General features: G+C 38.4%; 1 long non-coding RNA gene across 1 annotated transcript in view; it reads right to left on the reverse strand.

Moving 5' to 3' along the window:
- Positions 1 to 16307, reverse strand: part of LOC309860186 — a 121288-nt gene extending 104981 nt beyond the window's left edge. Inside the window, exon 1 of the long non-coding RNA XR_014309234.1 lies at positions 16239 to 16307. This is a non-coding gene — a long non-coding RNA (uncharacterized lncRNA). The remainder of the gene's footprint in view (positions 1 to 16238) is intronic.
- Between the last annotated feature and the right edge of the window lie 7570 nt (positions 16308 to 23877).

The following is a 23877-nucleotide window of genomic DNA, read 5'->3' on the forward strand; positions in this document are numbered from 1 at the left end:
GGTCGCATCCATGTTCTCTTTTGAATCCAGACCACCCACTGGGACAAGAGTCCTGCCTGGGATCCAGGTAGAATGACTGATGCCCCACCCACTCCTGACGGACCCCTCTCAAGTGCTTGGACACTGCCCTGTACTTCCAGCATGGAGCCAAACAGATCAGGCGGAATAAGAATAGCACTACCTTTGCCTTCCACCTGTGTTTACTGGAAGCATTTGCTATTAGCCCAACCACTGGAACAGATTTCCCCTTGGAAAATGACACTGGCTTGGATCTTGCCTGCAACTACCACACCTATTCCCTGTTTCCTCTTCCTCCTGGATGAAGCTGCAAGACATGGCCCTGCCAAGTAGCCTGGGTAATGACCCTTTTTTTTTCATGCTTTCCTTCTTCTTGGGAGGCAATACATAAAAGAATCTGAGAAATCTGCTTTCAGATCTTGAATAATCTCGTTTGAATCTTTGAATCTTTAGTAATTCTGTGACTTCAGACAACTTACTTAATATCTTTCACCCCCAATATTTTTACTATTAAAGTGTAATCAATCCTATTTTATAAAGTCATCAGGAAGATCAGAAAAGATAATATTCATAAGATATTTCACATATAAGAGACATTTGTACTCATTGGCTAGTTAGCCCTGAACCAGCACTTTGCCCAGTTGTGACCACCAGCCTTTTCCACCTTCTCAATCACCAGTAAGGGCTTTTGACCTTGTTTGATGCCATCCATACCCTGGATCCCAGATTGTTACTTTCCACTGGTCTCCCACAGAGTGTATAAAAACACCCCAGCCCATCCCCAACTTTCTTGTCATATTCTCTGCCTGTGACCAGCACTCCTTTGGTCGTTCACCGGCCCCTCCCTGTCTTCTTCCAAGAAACCACATCCCTTGCTCTGGATATCTGGATTAGGGATGGGCATTAACCTCAATCACCAGAAAGGCCAGAAAGAGCTGAGGAAGTAGTCCAGTTCTCAGAGAATTTCCAACATAGTATAAACCACTTTGGTGATGAAAATAGTTTCTCTAAATACAGGCTTGATGGATGTGGCAACAGTTCACCATCATGGTCTTTCCAGGGGTACATATTAATAGGTATGATGTTTTTTGAAAATTAATCATATAAGAGCTAATAAAATCAACCATTGGATATATTGTTCTTGACTCTCCCCAGAGTTTATTCTAGAGGTCTGCACTGTCAGGTTTATAGGTAAATGTCTCAGAGTGAGTGAGACTAGTTCCTATGACTAACCCCAATATCTCAGTTACTTCACATACAAAGGTATAGGTCTCACACAATATTTGGTGTGGTTCCTTCCAGCAGGTCCCTCCACCTTGAGCTATGTGACCCAGGACTAGTCTCCCCTAAGTTCCAATAACTGCGAAAGAGGAGGCACGCTAACCCTTACTTCCTCATTCTTCTACTTATACTCTGTTGTCCAAAGCATTGACCCACTGCAAGGGAGGCTGAGGAATGCAGGGAGCACATGAAATGTTGAAGAGCAGAGTTCTGCTCTGGTGTGTGTGTTGGTGTGTTATATGTGTGGGTGTTCACAGGCTGCTAGGGCATAAACCTGTATGTGTGTGCCTGGACCTTTTATATTCCTCAAGTGTCCTGGCACTGCTCCTCCACATCCTGCTATTCCTTTGAGGTGCTTGCAATGGGCCAGCCTTTCACAGTGTCTTGCACAAAGTAAGTGCTTTACAATTTCAATTTAGGTCAACTCACTCAGCTTCTGATGAATGTCCCTTGTACTCATCATAAAAATAGAAAAAGCTGTCATTTATCAAGTCTCCTCCAAGTTCTAAGTTCTATGCTAATAAGAACTTCACATTTATAATCAATTCACACAATTGGTCTATGAAATAGGTGCTAATTTTTTTGTCATCATTTTACAAATGAAGACACAGATTTATAAAGGATATAACTTCCCATTGTCAAAAGCAAATAAATGAAAGCCTTGGGACTCTCGCCCAGTCCATGAGACTCAGCCCTTGTGGTAGGCCTTTCCACCACACAGGTCTCTGAGAAAATCTTGCATGACCCTGGCAAAGACAGGAGCTTTCTGCAGGCTCACAAGTGAAATGATTCCAATGGATTTTCTTGTTTAGATTGTAATACCAAGATATGTAGAAAAGTATTGGAAACATTTACAAATATGCGAAGTTCTTCCTTCACAGAGAACATGTATTTTTTTTTTCTTACAATGCAATGAAATGATATTTCCATTGAGACACCACTCTTTAGCCCTGTTCTTATGGTACTATGGAGCTTTGAAACTGAAATTGTAGTATGAAACAATGAAAAGTGGTTTTCTCAAGATATTTACAATGTTTTTGGATTTATTTGACTAAACCCCATTTGCTAGACCAGCTTTAGAGTTACTGTCAATGAGAAAAGGCAATAATACTCCATCAAATAGTTCCTAAACTTTTACAAATATATTTTTCCTCACCATTTTTCCAAAAGTCCTGAAATTAATTTTGGGGAAAATAGATAGATATACTACACCAAAGTAGCAGACAACTAAGTGTTAATGAAAACTGACACTTTCCAAAGGGGGCTTTGGATTCAGGTCAGGCTGGATGTCAGCAGCCCAAAACCATGAAGCCCAGCTGCAGAAAGAAGAATCATTTGACTTTTGCTCTCCCGTCCTCTCTCACTGATATTCATTTTCATGTACCTTTATGAATGTACATGTGTCCTTTCAGATTCCCACATTATCAGGAAAAACAAGTATCAGCACACTGATGATTCAGAAGTTGTTTTGAAAGTGCACCTTGCAAGCCACGCTTGCTCAATATCCACACTGAAGCTGTATTTCTAGTTATTTCCTTCAGTTTCACGCAGGAGGAAGGCTTGGATTTCCAGCACATTTTTGTTCCCAGAAAGCCGACCTGCAAGGGAACAACTTGGCCTCCTCTCCATCTTCAACCTGAGGGCAGCCCAGGAACAGTGCAAGTGAGGCCGGTCGGAACTCATTCCTACAGCTAACTCCCCAAGGTTTATTCCTAGAGCCTCTTCCTCTGCCACTGTCATCAACTTGTCATAATGCTCCAATCATTATTCCTAGGAATCTATGCACCTGGCCATCCATCCACTCCCAAATCAAACTGCTTACTCTGGAGCACACCTTCTACTCAAAGAGCAGTGAAAGCCTGGGAAAATCCAACCCATCCCAGGCCAAGCTCCTAGACTGAAATAGGGTGCCGGTACTGAGAATATGTGGACCTTGTCCTCCTTCCCAAAGGCCTACACCAAGGGCATGGACCCTCACACCCCTCTTCATAGAATAACTGGCTAGTTATGCAGTATATAGAGTTCATAAAGTACTTGGCAAACTTTCTATTCAAGATGAGTTTCATTACAACTTGGCTACAATTTAGTATCCCCACAAAGGAGAGATATAAATTAAAAAGTAAGACCTTGGAAATGCTCCATTTCACCCTTCAGTTATCAATCCCAAGCCACAAGCTGGGACTTAGAGGTCTTGAGGACAGTCTTGCATAAGTAAGAGCAGTCCCTTGTTTGCTTAATTCCCAAGATTTCTCTGAACACCACTAATCCATTTCTCTCTCCTCTCTCAAACTTCAGGGAAAGAAGGAAGGAAGGAAGGAAGAAAGGAAGGAAGGAAGGAAGGAAGGAAGGAAGGAAGGAAGGAAGGAAGGAAAATGTCAATCATTTAATATTTAAACAATGCTTTACAGTTTAAAGTGTTTTGTGCATACTATATCATATGACCCTCATTATAAAACTGTGAGGAATATAGGGTAGACACTAAAAGTCCCATTTTTCAGCTGGAAATAAGTGAATTGGCCTTTGAGAACCCTAATGTTGTAAATCCCAACTTGGATGACCTTTTATAGCCATGAAGTGCAGAGTTCTCTCATTTGAAAACATGAACATACTCTAGATGCAATCATGGACACATGTGGGCTTAAGATGGGCGATAAATCTCACCAGGTTTTGCCCCATTGGTGAGTCCAGTAGAGTCCAGTGGTCTGGAATATGCTGGGACATTTCCTCTCAGGTAAAGGGCACACTGTTGCACCTTGTACTTCCCTCCACTAAGAAATCAGATGATGTTAGCTCGGCCTTGTGGATTTGGGACACATCATAGATCACACTTAAAAGTACTGATTTGACTCATTTATCAGATGATCCAGTAAGCTGCCAGTTTTGAGAGGGGCCCAGAGCAAGAAAAGTTCTCCACCATAGGTCTAGCTGTGTGCAAACTGCCCTGCCTCTTAGGATTTGGTGGAACAGGATTCTACAGAGCATCTAGAAAGTCCCTATAGCAGAGCTGGTTCACAGACTCTGAGGAGGCTAGAGCAGGGTCACTTTTCTATAGTTGAAAGCTACTAACTATTTGAAAAATAGCTCTAGGCAAATATGTATTTGCATGTCATTGGACCTTGGTAAAACAAGCTCTGAGCCAGGGGAGACTAAGGTACCATGGGGTTGGGGCGGATGTATTCAGATGTTCCATATGCCACAAGTTTGAGTGGGCACAACAGCAATCCTTTGCACAGAGGAACTGGTATGTTCAAGATCTGACCTATGCAGACCCAAAAGGGAAAGCACATTACATAAACTGATGGTTCCATCTCACACATCACCCTCACTATGGCACCAATGTCTCTCCTTCTACTCACATCCATGGACTCATGGGGCTTCCCTGCTTTCAGCCGCCAGAGGAGGGATTAACTAGGCCTGCTCCCACACCTGAACTGGCATAAGTCGGCAATAACGAGTTCAAATAGACGGCTACTGTATTCTATCCCCAGGGTCCCTACAGGACAAGAGTAAAGGAAAAACCTCCTGGTAGGCAGAATAGCAAGAATCTATGTGGCTGATGAACTTATAGGGAGAAGTAGTTTGAGGTGTTAGGTACACGACTGCTGGGAAGAGCTGATGCCTTGGGTAATGGGTCAGAGCCCAGAAGAACCTGATTAGAGGATCAGGGAAATCAAGAAACATCCAGAAGTGAGACTGGCCTCTCCTCTCACATCACCAACCCTCATGTGGAATTTGTGCTTCCTTCACACAGCCTTAGACTTTGATAGATTAGAGACCCTGGGTCATAGGCAGCAAAGTGATGGTAGGGGCAAGGCTTTTCTCTCTAAGTGAACACAATACAGATTCTACTCAGCTTGAAGTTGGAACTCTCACCTGATCACTTTAGGACTGTTAATGCCAGTGAACCAGCAGGGGAAAAAAAGGAGAAGAGTTATTAGTGGGGGCTCTGTATCCTGACTGTTCTGAGGAGCTAGTGTTTCTTCTGTAAAATGGATTAAGAGAGGGCCTATATAAAACCCGGGTGATTTACTGGTGCATCTCTTGGGCTTTTTACAGCCAGTGAGGATGGTAAGCAGTCAGTCACAGCAACTTTCAGGTAACAGGGCAAGACAAACTAGGACTTGGATGCTTTGGGTAAGAAGGCCAAAGTTCCTGCTCCAGGCAAGTGACACAGACCCAGCCCAAGTGCTGGCAAAGGGTGAGGGAAATATAGAATAAGTGATGGAGGAATAGTCACTGAATACTAGTTATTGCCATATAGCCAGATCACTAATCCTTTTAAATTACATATTTGCAGAGATTGCAGGCCACTACCTTGAAGCCAACTTTGTGACATGTGGGACTAAATGGATGGAATGAACAGATATGCCTAGTACAAGGGGTGGCCTGCCATGGATGCCCCTTGGGCATCCTTTCAGATGCTCTCAGCCTCACCCCCCTCTTCTCTTAGTCACAATGGAGCAGCCAGGACTCTGTAGAAGTTGACACCTTCATGCAGGTACAACCTGGAAGCATCTTGTCTCCTGCCACACTGTTTCTCTTTGTCTAAACTGCTTTGTTCACAGATGCTCAACCCAGAAATTTAGGGGTGATAGCACTATACCAGGGTTTTTTGACCAATGGGGATGGGATCCAATGGAAAAATGTCTCCCTCTTTCTTTCCATAGAGAAGATCCTGCAATCCCTCTCATGCGGCTCCTTAAATTGTCCAACAGGATCCAGCAACCAGTTGCCTACAGCAGTGGCCAGCATGATGTATGGCTGCTTCTCTTCCCTGGTTTCATTCTTACTGACCCTTACTCCTACCCCTTGGGTCCCAATCAAGAACTTTCACTCAAGTATCTGTTTCAGGCTTTGCTTTCTGGAGAAAACAGACTAAGATACATCCCCCATTCCTAGATACCACCTCTGTCAGCCTCCTGTTCACTCCCTTACCTCCAGGTCTTACCACCCTGGGTGATTTAACATTCAAGCCCTACACCTGAGTTCTTAGTCCTTAAATCAGCTCAGTGACCTTCACCCTGTTCCACTTTGTCAACTTGCTTCCATTATCTCCCCAGAACACTGTCATCACCGATTACTGCTGAACTCTTAAGTCCAAAATTCACAAATCCCACACTTCCTCAACCTTCCATCCTCAGTCCTTTTCATTTAATTACTCCCATTGCACCAGTGTTGTAATATTATCAAGACTTTCTGGCTCAGGAACTGTTTATTTTCTCATTATCTAGCAGCCTTCTCTTGTCTTCTGTTGATGTTGTTTTTTTTTAATCCAGTTAAGATTCCACAGAACAATATTTCTATCACAATTGCCAATTTTCACAAGTCTCTTATTCTTCCATCTCACTTCTTGAAAAATCCCCCTCAGAATTAATGCATTTGTCCAACTTTTTTTGTGCTTATATTCCAGGTGCTAATCACTATTAGAGAAAAACCACAAAGCTGAACAATTTGGTGCCATTATAGTAGCTGCCAACATTTACTGAGAGTTTAATCTTTGCCAGGCATTATTCAAAGTACATTACATAGATTATCTCATCCTGCTTCCTACATCAGGCTGGAAAGTTGCCCAGAAATTCTGTTCTCAAACCTCTGAAATTCACTCTCTTCAGAAACTTTCTCTCCTACAGCTCAAAGAAGACAGAAGTCATCCATTAAGAACTTTGTACACATCATCCTTCACCTCTCGGTATCATTCAAAAGAGATGATTCCTCCCTTCTAATCCAAACACTCTCTTTGGCTTCCTTCACACCACACTCTGCTACTTTTTCTTCTACTCCTTTATCCCTTTTTTACTTACCTCCCATATTTCTTTTCTCACACTTTCTTTTAAATTTTGGTGACCCTTAAACTATTCACTCTGTCCTGAATCACCCTTTCTGGTGATCTCTTCCAATTCCATGCTTTCTATTACCATCTCTTTAGAAAAGGAGTCTCTAATCAGGTGTTCAGCCCAGATTTCTCTCCTACGTTCAGACTTACTCAGCATTTCCACTTGGATCTAATCAGTTCCTGTGAGCAAACAGAAACAAACTTCCCACATAAACATTCTTTTTCATTTTTATCTCTACTACCATGTTTTTTTTTTGTTTTTTGTTTTTTGTTTTTAGTATATGTGCTGCCAAAGCGAGCATTATCTCTACTACCATTGGCAACTCAGTCTGTACCCTCAACTCTTCTTCTCCCGCACTGTCCACCCCCACCCCTTCCAATCACTTAGTTCCATCCTACTGCTTCAGTATCTAAGAGAATTGCCAATATTTCTTCAGAACCACTACCATTACTGCCATGTAGATTACCACCTCTCACCTGCATGACGGCAAGAAACGTCTGACCTTCTCCCCTTCAGTTATATCTGTATAAATTTATTTCACCAAGTTCATGCCCACAAGTCTTTTCTCATGCTTATCAACACATATTTAAAATTTTTAGGATTGACTCCCCACCTTGAGCTCCCTTGGAACAAGTGCTATGTTTTGCTCCTATCTTGGTCTCCCCCAACACCTGTCCTGCCATGAGGTTGTTCTCCATAGTTTTCTGAAGGGGTGAATGACCATTAAATAAATTAGATAATGATTTCATCAATTAATTAACAAGTAAATCAGTGTTATCTATGTTAAATTCCTTATGACTGACTCAATAAGCATATTTTATTTACCTACCATCATTAACATCAAGCACAAAATTGAAACGATAATCATTATTAAATATATTAAATGGGTGCATGCATCTCAGTTCCAAATAATAATCCTAAAGCCTTTAGATACATTCTTGAATACAGTGGGTAATATTTTACTTCAATGGACCAGAAGGATCTATGAGTAAATTTGTTGGATTTCAGAAAGGCAGATACTCCCACATACCACCATCTTCATTTTATTTCCTAGCTGGGGTTTTGTGACCTATAAAGGGGGTGAAAATGGGGCCCAAGTACCTTGACAGAGTGAGCTTAGAAGCCTGGCTTCTGGCAATGTTTCATCAAGCTGTGTCATGGATAAGCTATAGGGGCATGTCTAACAGGCATGGCCAACAGCAGGGGACTGGCTATGGTAATTCTCAGACTCTTGAGTTCAGAGGACACAATAAGTAGAAACAAGAGTGAAGAAGTAAGGCAAGAATGAAAGGACCTCAGAGGAGAGCCCAGGTACCCCAGATACAGTGGCCAGTGGACCTCAGGTCCTAAGGTAAATGTGCTCCAACACTTTCTGGCTCTTCTATTTCCACTCAGTTTTTCATAGTCCTGAAAGACAGAATGTGATTGTTTAAATCAGGCTCCTTTCCCTGGAATCATTCAGCCATGACCTGGAGCAGGGAGGATGATCCTATTCTTACCCTGCAAGAATTGTGAGCTATGCAACATCTACTTTCTATACTACACAACCAAGAAGAAGTTTTCTTTAAATTTTAATTGAGACGTGCTTAATCAATTCAAGCCTAATTTCAGTGATGCAAATCTCATGTCTATTTTTACAAATAATTTGTAGACCCTTTCTCTGTTGGTGCATTTAGTCTTCAACACACAGAATCATAGGCCAGATAAAGCAGTAGCAAATGAATATCAAAATTCTAGGTTCAATCAACATCTGAGAGGCAGATATATAAAACAGGATGAGGGCAAAGACTGCTCTGACAGGAGGTGAAGAAAGGACTGGGCTTGCTGTCTCATTCAGCACGGAAATGGGCAGAGTTGGGCGACTGGGAGTCTGAACTGTCCCTCACACACGCGTATCTACAGCAATAAAGAATCTAGGGCATTAGCAAGTGACACCAGATCAGCCTGCACCATTTAGCTCTGACATGCCTGAGTGTGAACTCTCCATAAAGTGCCACAGTGCAGAGAGAACAAGAGTGATAGGGGACCCAGTGACCTCCCCAAATCACACACACTGCCCATCCCTGAAGGCTGCTGGGAGTCCTGGGCCTCTCGGCAGAACACAGATTTAATGTACCTCAAGGGATCTACTCCCACACAGCAGTGTAGAAATGTTTGGAAAAGGAGAGCTTTGTGCTGAGCCTCCTGACAGATGTATTGCATCAATGGCAGTCCTGCCTGGGGACTTCCCTCCCCAGTCTGTACTTAGAAGGGCAGACATTGTCTGTCTGGAGTCACCCATTCCAGGAATTTGGTCACAACCACAGACTTCCAATTTGTAATAACTGTCACTGATTATTCCATGGCCATGCAAAAGAGCCCAAACGCACGTGGTACAATTTCTTTGGATAAAAACCTATGATGTCTCAGGGAAAGTGAAATATTTTACCAAAATGCATTATCCTGCAATTACCACCTTGGCTTACTCTGAGATTCTCAGCCCAAGATTTGAAGAGTACTTGGTAATGAGCAAGGTGGCTTTAATCCTCCAACCTAACGTTGTACTTTTCTGTGAGACAGGGCCAGCAAGCATTCAGGGGTTTATCCAATCAGTGAGCAAACATTGAGTAAGATTTGCCTCACTGGTTCTTAGATGAAATGGAATCATGACTGCAGTTTCCTTCCTAGCTCAGCATGTCCTTTGTCTTAATACAGGGTCCAACACTTTAGTTTAACTCATCCTAAGGAGACAATCAACATGTTGTCTATGTTTTAAAAAAGGAAGAGTCAAGAAAATTCTACCCATGTTATTTTGTTTGTTTATCAAATTCAAATAGAACTGACTCTATTAAAAGACAAATATATTGAAAACCACAGCATTCAAAATTAAGTAAAATTTTAACAAAAAGAAGCCGAGTAGACAGAGGAAGAGATGAAGATATAGGAACAGCAAGGGAGAAGGAGGAGGAGGTGAAAGAGGAGGAAAACAGTATGGAAACAGTAGCTGAAGAGAAAACTGTGGGAGATTTACTCCAAGGAAACAAAGAAGAAAAAAATTAATCATAAGAAACACAGAGGAAGACAAGTAAAGAAATGAGAGAGAATAACAGAGGCAAATAGGAGAGAAATGGAAATCTAACATAAAAATAATTAGTATACCTAAGTAAATTCTAGAAAGCAAATTGCAAGATACAAAATGTATCCAGACACAAATAGATATTTCTCTTAATGAAAGAAAATATAAATATAATACAAAGTCTTACTATGCCCCCCAAAAATATATAGAATTTAAAAAAATCAAGATTTGCCCAATAAAGAATCATAGATTTATTGAGAAAGTAAAAACTGGTATCCTAAAAAGAAAACTATTCACTGACTATAGTCTTCTCTTCAGCATTTCTATAGAACACAATGAAACTGTAGAATTTTGAGGGTAAAAGTGTGACTCAGGAGCTCTACTACTTCCCAAGTTGTCATATGTCTAGATTAATAGCAATAGAAATGCATCTAAGATAGTTAAGTCATCCAAATGTAGATGATCCATGAAACCTCCTGATAACTATTACAGAAAACATAATCCATCAAAAGCATATTAATCAATTGGGAACATAATTATTAAATAACTTACAGTAAACATTCAACCTACTTAAACTTAAAATTAAATATATTAGAACTTACATTTTAAGCAACTTAACTGAATCCAAAAACAAAGCTCAAAAATATTTACAGAAAGACGAAAATATCTAGCATCTAACAAGGTATATCTGGTATCCAATTAAAAAATTACCAGACATGAAAAATACAACCCACAGTGAGGAGAAAAATCAATGAACTGAAACTAACCAAGAAATGAAACAGATGACTTATTTGCCAGACTAGATCATCTTAAAAAAGTAATGACTGATTTCCATATGCTCAAAAACATGGAATATTGAACATATTAAGTAGAGATCTGGAGCATATAAAACTGACCAAAATAAATTTAACTTCTATAAATGAAAACTACAAAGTGTGAGATAAAAAATACGCAAAACAAAACTGATAGCAAATTAAACATTGCAAAAGAAAAGATTAGTGAACATGAACACACAGAAATAGAAACCATTCAAAGTGAAATAGAAATAGAAACCAAAGTGAAACAGAAAAATAGAATTTTTAAAAATGAAAAAAGCATTAGCAAACTGTGGGAATATTTCAAGAAGATAAATATAAATGTAAATTGAGTCCCTGAAGGAGTCACTAGCAGACTGAAAAAATATTGAAGAATTGCTGGAAATGTTCCAAAGGTGAGGAAAATTATAAACCCACAAATCCAAAAACCTCCATTAACCCTAAAAAAAGGAAACATGAAAAAGACCACAGCAGTGAGGTCACCTTCTACCCCCTACCCAGTATGAGTGAGTTAGTGTGAGTCAGCTCAGCACTCCCAATTCCCTACTCCTGGTATCATCAGAGCCCAGTGGGGAGCTGACCCTCTAGATGCAGCCAGCATCTGGAGACTGAAGAAGACAATGTGAAACAGGACTAAACAAGATTCTGTTTCTCCCCTGTGTGCTGCCAGGAGGGCCAAGTAGGGAGTTAGACTCCACCCTGACCTAGCTGATGCTTCCTCCCTCTCTCTCCACAGTGTTCACCGAGCCCAGAGCTAGCCAAGCCTCCTCTCCCATGCAGCATCAACGAGGTGGAACTTATTGATCAGAGGCAGAGTAAGTTGGTACATCCCGCCTTCCACCTTCCTCCCTGGTTCAGCAGATCTCAGTAGAAAGGAGTGGAGCTTCCTTACCCATCCTGTAGCAGTCAAAGCAGTTGTCAGCCCTTCACTCCTCCCTCCCTGGTGTCAGACACCCAGAAGGGACCTGAGCTTACACCTCCCCTCAGAGGCTATAAGTTGGTGAGAGGACGGTGTCAGCAGGACCTCAGGGTAAGCTGAACCTCAGGTCAGTCATTTGCTGTGTATTAGTGCTCTACTTTTGCTGAGGCTATGTTAGCAGTACCCAGCAGGAAACGTGGTAAATTCACCCACCCAACCCAAATGCTACCCCTCAAAAAGGGGATTACCTGCTAAAACAAAATTAAATAAAACCCAGAGTTTCATAATATAATATCTAAAATATTTGGAATACAATTGAAAAATCACTTATACCCAGGGCAAAGAATATCCCAACTTGAATGGGAGGTAACACAGAACAACATTCAGATAAATCAGATGTGAGAATTATCTGACTAGGATATTTGAGCAAATACCATAAAAATGCTTCTATCAGCAATGACCAATTCTCTTGAAAAAAAATGAAAAATAGAAGATCTCAACAAATAAATAGAAGGTATAAAGATTTTTTAAAAAATAGCAATTATAGAACTAATGTAATGTATTAGTCTGCTTGAGCTACCATAGCAAAATACCACTTGTGTGATATTAAGTCACTGGATAACTCAACAAAAATTTATTTTCTCAGTTCTGGAGGCTAGAAGACTAAGATCAAAGTGCTGGAATATTCTGTTTCTGGGGAGAACTCCCTTCCTGGCTTACAGACAGCCATCATCTCACAGGTTTCCTCCCATGCCCTTTGTGCATGCTCAGAGGGAGAGAGAGAGCCTCAGTGTCCCTCACTCCTCTTATATGGACACCAGTTCTTTTGAATTAGATTCCACACTTAAGATTCCAATTTAACCTTAGTAGCCTTTAAAAGGCCCTGTCTAGGGGCGCCTGGGTGGCGCAGTGGGTTAAAGCCTCTGCCTTCAGTTCAGGTCATGATCCCAGGGTCCTAGAATCAAGCCCCACATCGGGCTCTCTGCTCGGCAGGGAGCCTGCTTTCCACCCCCCCTCTGCCTGCCTCTCTGCCTACTTGTGATCTCTGTCAAATTAATAAATAAAATCTTAAAAAAAAAAAAGGCCCTGTCTACATGTACAGTCAGTCACACTTGGAGTTGGGGATTCAATATATGAATTTTGTAGGAACACAACTCTGTCCATAATATGCAATAACTAAAATAAAAAACTGACTGGATAGGTTCAATAGTGGAGTGGAGTTTTCAGAGGATAGAATAGTGGATTTGAGTAATTTACCCAATCTGAGCAATAGAGAGAGAATATTTCAAATAAGTAAACACAGTCTCAGAGACCTGTAGAACAATAACAAAAGAGTTAATTTTTATCAAGGGAGTTGCAAAATAAAAAAACAAAAAAGTTGAGCAATTGGACTAAAAGAGTATTTGTCAAAATAATGGATAAAAATTTCCCAAAGATGAAAAAAAATCTACTGATTTAAGAAACTGAGTGAAATCCAAATTGAATAAACTCAGAGAAATCCATACCTTGACATATCATCATAACTGAATTTCCAAAATCTAAAAGACAAAGAAAAAAAAAACTTGAAAAACAGCCAGAGAATAAGGATACATTATTCATAAGGGATCACCAATTTGAATGACAGTGAAATTCTCACCTGGAACATGGAGACCAGAGGAAGAGGCATGACATTTTTCAAATTTTGAAAGGAAAATATAATCAACTCTTAACTCCACATCTGGCTAAAACCTCTTTTTGGAAGGAAGGACACATAAAGAAATTCTCCAATAAAGAAAAACTAAGAGGATTCATCATTAGCAAGTCTATCTTTAGAGAATGTATAAAGGAAGTTTTCTAAGCAGAAAGGAAAATATAACAGAATTTAAAAAGACAGACAGAGAGGGAAAGAATATCCGAATGGTTGAAAGAAGGCCAAATATAATTTTCATGAGTTTAAGTCATATTTGATAGGTAAATCAAAGATTATAACACTTTCTGATGCAGTATATGTAATAGAAATGCTTAAGACAATCATATTTAAGAATAGGGAAGGATAAAAGGACCTAATGAAAATAAGGTTTCGGGGACACCTGGGTGGCTCAGTAGGTTAAGTGGCTGCCTTCGGCTCAGGTCATGGTCTCAGGATTCTGGGATTGAGTCACACATCGAGTCCCTGCTCAGCAGGGAGCCTGCTTCTGCCTCTGCTTCTTCCCCTGCTTGCTCTCTCTCTCTTTCTCTCTATCTCGCACACACACGCACTCTGACAAATAAATAAAATTGTTGAAAGAAAGAAAGAGAAAAGAAGGTCTCTGCTGTCATTTGAACTAGTAAAAGAGTAAACTATTGCATAGATATGTTGTCACACCTACAGCAAACTTTAAGGAAACTAGTTTTTAAAAATCAGGAGCAGCTACATTCAAAATACATAAAATAATAAGCAATCAGCATTAGAAAGACAGAAAAACCTCCAAACACTTGTAAATTAAATATATCCATATATCAAAAAGGAAGTCTCAAAGGAAATAAAAATATATTAAACTGAATGAAAATTAAAATACAACAGGTCAAAACATGTGGAATGCAGCTAAAGTACTGATGAGAGGTAAATTTATAACACTAAAATGCTTACAGTAGAAAACAGGAAAAGTCTCTAATCAATAATCTAAGCTCCTACCTCAAGAAACTAATAAAAGAAGAGCAAAATAAGTACAAAGCAAGCAGAAGGAAGAAAATAATGAGGATAAGAGCAGAAATACATGAAACTGAAAGCAGGGAAACATTACCTGTAGAAAGACCTAAATCATTAATGTCAGATTTGCAAGAAGGGTTATCACTACAGATTCCCACAGCTACTAAAGGAGTAATAATGAAATACTATAAATAACTTTGCACTCCTAAATTAAACAACTCAGAAGAAATAGACTAAATTTCTTGAAAACCGCAAACTATTGAAACTCTACCAAGATGAAATTAAAAGACTGAATAGTCCTATGATCATGGTAGAAATGGAGTTTGTAACTTAAAAGTTCCCAAAAGAAATATGCAGACTCAGTTGATTTCACTGGAGAATTCTACTAAACATTTAAAGAAGAAGTCATACCAATTTTCCACTATCTTTATAGGAAAAAAAGAGATAATAATAGTTCCCAACTCATTTTAACAATACAATAAAACTGCAGAATAATTTATCTCAGAAACTTAGGTACATCAATCTACAACAAAATATTAGCAAATCAAATTCAGCAATCTATAAAAAGAATTTTTAGGGGTGCCTGGGTGGCTCAGTGGGTTTAAGCCTCTGCCTTCGGCTCAGGTCATGATCCTGGGGTCCTGAGATCAAGCCCTGCATCAGGCAGTCTGCTCAGAGAGGAGCCTGCTTCCCCCTCTCTCTCTCTGCCTGCCTCTCTGCCTACTTGTGATCTCTGTCTGTCAAATAAATAAATAAAATCTTAAAAGAATAAAAAGAATTTTATACCATGACCAAGTAGAACTTACACCATAAAATATGAAGCAGGCTCAACATTTGAAAAATCAATCAGTATAATCCACATATCAACAGGCTAAAGAGAAAAAGTTATATCATCATACCTACTGATACAGAAGGAGATTTTGACAAAATCCAAAGCCATCATAAAAAAAGAAAAAATCTAAAATCCACAATCATGATAAACATCTCAGCACACTAGATGAAGGGGAGTTACCTCAACTTGTTATAGAGCATCCACAACACCGATAAGAACATCACACTTAATAGTGAAAGATTGAATGCTTTACTTCTAATATCAGGAATAGAGTGAGGATGTCCTCTCTCCCCAGACTTGTTAAACAAAGTAATAGAAGTCCTGGCCAACATTATGATAAAGAATATAAAAAGCATACAAATTGAAAAGTAAGAGTTAAAACCATTATTTGCTGATAACAGATAATGTGTACATAGAAAACCCTAAGGAATCTACCAAAAATATAAAATAAAATAATCCCTAAAACTGAGTTCAGCAAAGTTAAATGATAAAAGACCAAAAAAACATAAATCAATCACATTTCTATTTACAAAAAAATGAACACCTGGAAACTGAAATGAAAGGAACTATATAATTGACATTTCTCCAAATATGAAATATATAGGTACAATTCTAACAAAACATGTACAGAATCTGTCTCCTAAAACTCACAAAATGTGGCAAAATAAATAAAAGAAGACCTAAATAAATAAAGACACAACATATTAATCTATTGGAAGACTCAATATAGTAAAGATTTCAATATTCCCCAAATTAATCTCTAGATTTAATGTGATTTCCATCAAAGTTACAGCAAGATTTTAAAATAAAACAAACCTGGGACACTTGGGTAGCTCAGCCGATTAAGCATCCAACTCTTGATCCCATTCAGGGTCTTGGTCTCAGGGTCATAAGTTCAAGCCTTGCACATAATAAAAATAAAATAAAAAGTCTTGTCATTTGCAATGATGCAGATGGAACTAGAGGCTATTATGCTAAGCAAAATAAGTCAGAGAACAAGTACCATATGATTTCACTCATATGTGAAATTAAAGAAACAAAACAGATGAACATAGGGAAAGTGAAAGAAAAATAAAGTTAGATGAAAATTGAGAGGAAGCAAACCATAAGAGATGCTGAACTCTAGGAAACAAACTGAGGGTTACTGGAGGGGAGGTCGGTGGGGGGATGGAGTAATTGGGTGATGGGCATTAAGGAGGGCACATGATGTGATGAGCACTGGGTGTTATATCCAACTGACGAATCACTAAATTCTTCTTCTGAAACTAATACAAAAATAGTTAAATAAAATAAGACAAACTTATCTAAAATTTATATGGAAAGGCAAGAACCTAGAGTAGTGAAACCAATTTTGAAAAAGGATAAGTAAATGGGAGAAATCACCCTATCCATTGTTAACACTTACTATACAATTACAGTAAATAAGAAAGTTGGTATTAGCAGAGATAGACACTTATATCAATGGAACCTAGAAGTAGACCCATGCAAATATGCCCAATAGATCTTTGACAGAGGTAAAAAGCAATTCAAAAGACAATAGGGTAATTCTAACAAAAGACAATAGGGTAACTGGACATTAATGGGGGGGGAGGGGCAGAAGCCCCTAAACCTTATGCCTTGTACAAATGTTAATTCCAAATGAATCATAAACTTAAATGTAGAACTATAAAATTTTTAGGGGAAAAAAAAAAAAAACAGGAGAAAGCCTTTGGAAATTTGAGTTGCTAACACTTGACCCTAAAAGTACAGTCCAGAAAAGGCAAAAAGAATTGATAAAGTGGACCTCATCAAAAGTAAAAATCTTTTTGCTCTGCAAAAGTCTGTATGAAGAAGGTAAAAGCACAAGCTACGGGCTGGGAGAAAATATTTCCAAACCACATACCCAACTGGAGACTAGTATCTAGACTATATAAAGAACTCTCAAAACTCAATAGTCAAGATCAATCCAACTAGAAAACAGGCAAAAAAAGTGAGACATTTCACAGAAAAGGATTATCTTCTGATCCAGGGATTATACTCTTAACCATTTATCTCAAAGAAATTTATTCCAGGTTTATGTTTACAAAAGCTGCACACAAATGTTCATAGCAGCTTTATATGTAATAACCATAACTGGAAACAATTCAAGTGTCTTTTAATGGGTGAATACTGAAACAACCTAGCATATCCAAACCACAGAATACTACTCAGCAACAAAGAAGAATGAACTATTGACACATGTAACAACTTGGGTGGATCTCCAGGGCCTTATGATGAATGAAGAAAACCATTCTCAAAAGGTTACACATTGTATGGTTCCATTTATATCACATTCTTGAAATGACAAAATTACAGAGATGAAGAACAGATTAGTGGTTGTCAGGCCCTGGGAAGGAGAATAGGAAAGGAGGCAGCTATGAAGCAAAAGATTAGCTTAAGAGATCTTTGTGATGGGCTGTTTGTATCTTAATGTGTGGGTGATAACAAAAATTTACACTTGCAATAAAACTGCCTAGAACTACACACATATACACACACATGCACATACACATGCGCACACACAAATGAAATCATAGATCTGGTAAAATCTGAATAAGGTCAATGGTCATATCAATGTCAATTTCCTGGTTGTGAATTTGTACAATAGTTATGCAAGATGTTATCATTGGGGAAACAGTGAAGGTTTATGGGTCTCTCTGTGTTATTTCTTAAATTAGAATATCAATTATCTCAAAAATAAAACGCTCAGCAAATTAGTAATAGAAAGGATTTCCTCAATCTGATAAAAGCCCTCTACAAAAGACCACAGCTAACCTCACACTTAATGGTAAGAGACTGAATACTTCCTCCAAGGTCCAAAATAAAACACATGCTCTTAACACTTTTTCTTTCTTTCTTTCTTTCTTTCTTTCTTTCTTTCTTTCTTTCTTTCTTTCTTTCTTTCTTCCTGACAAATAAGAATTGTATGTATTTAAGCTGTGCAATGTGATGCTTTGATGTGTGTATACATTTTGTAATGGTTACTACAACCAAACTAATTACCATATCCATCACCTTCCTTTTTTTTTTTTAATCCAATGTCAAGACGGAAGTTCTAACCAAGACAGTGAGGCAAGAAAAAGAAACAAAAGACATCCAGCTTGGAAGGGAAGAAGTAAAACTATATTTATGTGCAGATAATACCATTATCTATACATAAAATCCTGTAGAAGCTATAAAAAGGTATTAGAACTAGTATGAAAGGCTAACAAGATTGCAGGATAGAAGATTAATACACAAAAATCAAATGTAGGGGTACCTGGGTGGCTCAGTGGGTTGGGTCTCTGCCTTCGGCTCAGGTCATGATCTCGGGGTCCTGGGATCGAGCCCTGCATCAGGCTCTCTGCTCAGTGGGGTGCCTGCTTCCCCCTCTCTCTCGCCTGCTCCTCTGCCTACCTGTGATCTCTATCTTTCTGTCAAATAAATAAGTAAATAAATAAATAGAATGTATTTCTACATGCTAACAATGAAAAGTCAGAAATTGAAATTTTAAAATTAATAGTATTAACAATAACAACACAAAATATGAAATACATAGGTAAATATCTAGTAAAGGATGTGTAAGACCTATACACTAAAATCTACAAAATGATGCTCAAAAAAATTATAAAAGACTAAATAAACAGAGGACTATACTGTTAAGATAAAAATTGTCTCCAAGTTGATCTACAGATCCAATGCAATCCTAATCAAAATCGCAGCAGAGAATTTTGTAGAAATTATCAAACTGATTCTAATATTTCAAGTGGAAATGTGAATGACCTGGAACAGACCAAAAAATCCACAAGACAATAAGTTTGCAGGTCTAATATCACCTGATTTCAAGACTTATCAAAGCACAGTAACCAAGATAGTGTGGAATTGGCATAAAGACAAATTGATCAGTGGAGTAGAATCTAAGGTCCAAAAATAGCCCTACACATTTATGAACTTCAAGAAGGGTACAAAGAAAATTCAGTGGCAAAGAATAATCTTTTCAACAAATAGTACTGGGGGAAAGAGGATAATCTATATTTTTAAATGACATTTAACCATACCTTGCATTGTACATAAAAAAATTAACTTAAAATGAGCCATAGATGTGTGTGTGTGTGTGTGTGTGTGTGTGTGTGTGTGTGTGTGTAGAGAGAGAGAGAGAGAGAGGGAGTCAAATATTATAATTCTAGAGGAAAACAGGAGAAAACCACAGTGACCTTATATTGGGCAAAGACAGTTCAGATATGATAGCAAGAAATGATCTACAAAAAGTTATTGATAAACTGGACTTCATTAAAATTAAGAACTTCAGCTCTTTCAAATACACAATTAAGAGAATTAAAAGGCAAGTCATGGAAGAAAATAATTGCATAATAATTAAATATTTGCACCCAAATCACATAAAGACCTCTCAAAACTCAACAATAAGAAACCAAACAACCCAAGAAAAATGGGCAAAACATTTTAACAGATCTCTTACCAAAGAAGATAGGTGGGTGGCAAACAAACACGTGAAAAAATGCCTAACATCATTACTCATTTGGAAAATAAAAAATAAAACCACGAGACCCCTACCTGCACACCTATTAGAATCTCTGAAACTAAAAAGACACCAAGTGTTGGCAAGGATGCCAAGCTACTAAAATTCTCATATACTGCTGTTGGTATTGTAAAATGGCACAACTGCTCTGGAAAATAGGTTTGCAGTTTCTTAAAACATTACACCTACTATATGATGCAACCATGCCCCATGGTTATCTTTCCAAGAAAAATAAAAGCTCATGTCTATACAAAACTCACCAAAAATATCCCTAGTGGATTTATTTGTAACAGCCTAATACTGAAAAAGACCTAAATGACATCAACAAAAGAATGAATAAACAATTGTGTTGAACAATAAGGGGGTTAGAGAGACCAACCCTCTGCACAATTGAAAATCCATGTATAACTTTGACTCCCAAAAAAAGCTTAACTACTAATAGCCTACTCTTGACCAGAAGCCTTAACAACAACATAAGCAGTCAATTAACACATATTTTATTAATACAGAGTAATCTTGCACTAAAGGACCCTAGAGAAAAGACAATGCTATTGAGAAAAAAATAAATATATTAATAGTAGTGTCCTATTTGTATATATGTGGACCTACCCAGTTCAAATCTAGACTGTTTAAGGGTCAACTATATATCCATACAACGGAATACATTCAGAAATAAATAGCAGTTAACTATTGATACACATGGAAACATAAATAAATCTCAAAATAATTATACTATAAAAGGAGCCAAGCAAAAAGCTTACATACTAAATGGCTCCATTTATATAAAATCTAGAATATACAAATTAGTCTGTAGTGACAGGAAAGAAATCAGTTGTCATCTGAAGAGGGGGCCAGGGCGGTACAAGAAGTACAGATTACCAAAAGATACAAGGAAACTTTTAGGGGTGAGTGATACACTTATTACCTTAATTGCTGTGATGGTTTCACAGACATATATTAAAACTTTTCAACGTGTACATTTGAAACATGTACAACTTACCTATTGAAGTATACCATAATAAGGGAAAATAAAGATAATTAAATATAATTAACTTAGGTAATTAGAGTTTCCATTCTTTAAAGGAATACCCTCTCAATGTAAAAATATTAATAATTTACAATAGTACCATGAAGCAAAACTTCGAGAACATGGAATAACAAATTAGGGCATGACAGGCAGTGAGTAATAATTATATATCCTTATTTCTTCACCTTAAGTGACAATATTTATTTCTATAAATATTAGAGTAATAGTAATTTATTTCTAAAATTGGCTATTGAGCAAACATTTAATAATTCTGTTAAAAATTTTAAAAGTAGGGACGCCTGGGTGGCTCAGTTGGTTAAGCGGCTGCCTTCGGCTCAGGTCATGATCCCGACGTCCTGGGATCAAGTCCCACATCGGGCTCCTTGTTCTGTGGGGAGCCTGCTTCTCCCTCTGCCACTCTGTCTGCCTGTGCTCTCTCTCTCTCTCTCTGACAAATAAATAAATAAAATCTTAAAAAAAAAACTTTTTTAAGTAGATTTAAGGTTATTACTTACTATTATAAATGTAGAACCAAAAAAAATGCTATACCTTCCAAATTAAAAAAGTAAACATAGAACATGTTGGAAAATTAAAAACTAAGGGTAAATCAATAAAGCATAGTATAAGCTCCATTTAACAAATGGAGTTAGTGTCAGTTAAGTGTCCAGCTCTCAGTTTCTGCTCAGGTCTCATCTCACGGTCCTAAAATCAGGGTCCACATGGGGCTCTGTGCCCAGGGCAGAGTCTCTTTGGGTTTCTCCCTCTCTCTCCCTCTGTCCCACCTGCTCTTGCTTATTTGCTCTCTTTCAAATAAACAAACAAAATCCTTTTTTAAAAATGAGTAATTCGAAGATCCAAATACTTGTTTTAACAGTAGTTCACATCTTTGAAGAAAAGCAAATACTTTTAGATATTTTCAAATGTAATTATTTCTAATCTGTGAAAAAAAGAAACCTAAAACAGAGTACCTCCAGTAGTTAGAAATGGGGATTTGTATGGGGCACCTGGGTGGCTCAGTGGGTTAAAGCCTCTGTCTTCAGCTTGGGTCATGATCCCAGGGTCCTGGGATTGAGCCCCGCATCTTGCTGTTTGCTCAGCAGGGAGCCTGCTTCCTCCTCTCTCTCTGCCTGCCTCTCTGCCTACTTGTGATCTCTCTCTCTCTATGTCAAATAAATAAATAAAATCTTTTAAAAAAAGAAATGGGGATTTGTATGAACACATGTGTCCCAGAAAGTGAGAGTTGGAAATGCACGTACACAAAAAGTAAGGGAATTCTGGAACAATACAGGTACCCCCATTACACCAATACATTGATGGTGCAAATCTCCATTTGTTGACCCAGAAAGAGGTTCACAACATAGCACTGAGTTTTAAAAGCAGGTCAGACAATAGCTGTTTTAACGTGATACCACTCACTTAAGAGTTTTGGCGTATGTGTCAATGGCCATAAGAAATATCAAGACAAATGCTGATCTGAGTGTTAACAATGACCACCTTGCGCTATTGGGTCTAGAGATTTTTAGCGATGGGCTTCTATCATCTTGCAATGAAGCAATAACATTATTTTTAAAGCATTTATATGCAAATGAGAAATTCATGCTATCGAGAGTGTGGTTAATGAGTTGCATGCATTGTAGTAATACAACTCTTTATAATGTAATTTGACAGAAGCTATTAAAATTTAAAGTGTGCATATGCATTGGTCAGGGGTCTTTTTCATGAAGACTTGAATATGTTGGGAGAGTGAAAGCGACTACACAAAGTGGTAAAGATCTATTTGAATTGACCTAGAACTAATGTCCATGATTTATTGTTTAGGTGACAGGGGTCCATTTATTTAATGTTAGGTGACAGAAACAAATAAAATAATGTCTTCACTTTCTATTTGTTTTTTTTTTTTAATTAAAAAAAGTTCCCTTATCTCTCTTTATATAACTTTCAGATCACTAAGAAAAACATGGAGGGATGCATAGCAATGCCTTAACATCAGCTACCTCTGTGGTGTGAGTCTAGGGGAAGGGATGGGCATTATTAACTTTTTATTCATGCACATTTGTATTGTATGAATTGAGCTTGAATACATAATTACTCTTTATCATCTAAAAAAATGAAATTTGAAAGCAGATTTCAACAATATGAGGCAATAATCTTTAAAGTTCTCTTCAGAATGCTAGTTTCTCTGTCCTTCTGTTTTCATCTCTCATTTTCCAGTATTCAATGCACCCTACAGCTAATTGCTTTATGCACCTGCCCTCAGTCCATCCCTCGGTCATAGAAGAAGCACTCAGGATCCCAGCCCACCCTCTCTGCCAGGACATGAGGAACAGCTGGAGAAGCTCTCAGCAGAGCATGGTAGATGAAAGCAAACAGAAGAGCTCATCACACCTTAACTGAATAATGCTAATTAGGGCACTGACAGGCCCTACTTAACCACTTTCTGGAAATGAATATGCTGTTGGAAAAATGAGTGGAGATTCTAGAGTACGTGAGAAGGTAGACTTGTCTTTTGAAAGTATAAGGAATGTTTTCATGGGCCAGCCACATTAGAATTAACTATGAGAGAGGTTAAAAGCCATCTTTCACATGGCCTACTACTGTCTCAAGATGCTCAGATACTGTGTTCCTTAAGCACCCCTTTTAGGTAGTTTCTTAACACACCCAAAGTATGAGAACCACTTTTCTAGACTGCAAACGCTCAGGTGAGCCAGATATGACAAAGCCCCAAATGAGGGCTTCCAAACATCCTGCAGGCACCTCCTTCCCTGCACACATGGTGACTAAGAGGACAGGGGTGTTGCTGCCCAAGGGTGACCCGTAAAACCTGCTAGTCCCAGGTGACCTACAAGTACCAGGAACCTTGGGCATCCAAGCACTGAGTGACTGAGCTCGAAGAC

The sequence above is a fragment of the Mustela nivalis genome, assembly GCF_964662115.1.
Source record: "Mustela nivalis genome assembly, chromosome: 2".
In the NCBI taxonomy this organism is placed as follows: Eukaryota; Metazoa; Chordata; class Mammalia; order Carnivora; family Mustelidae; genus Mustela; species Mustela nivalis.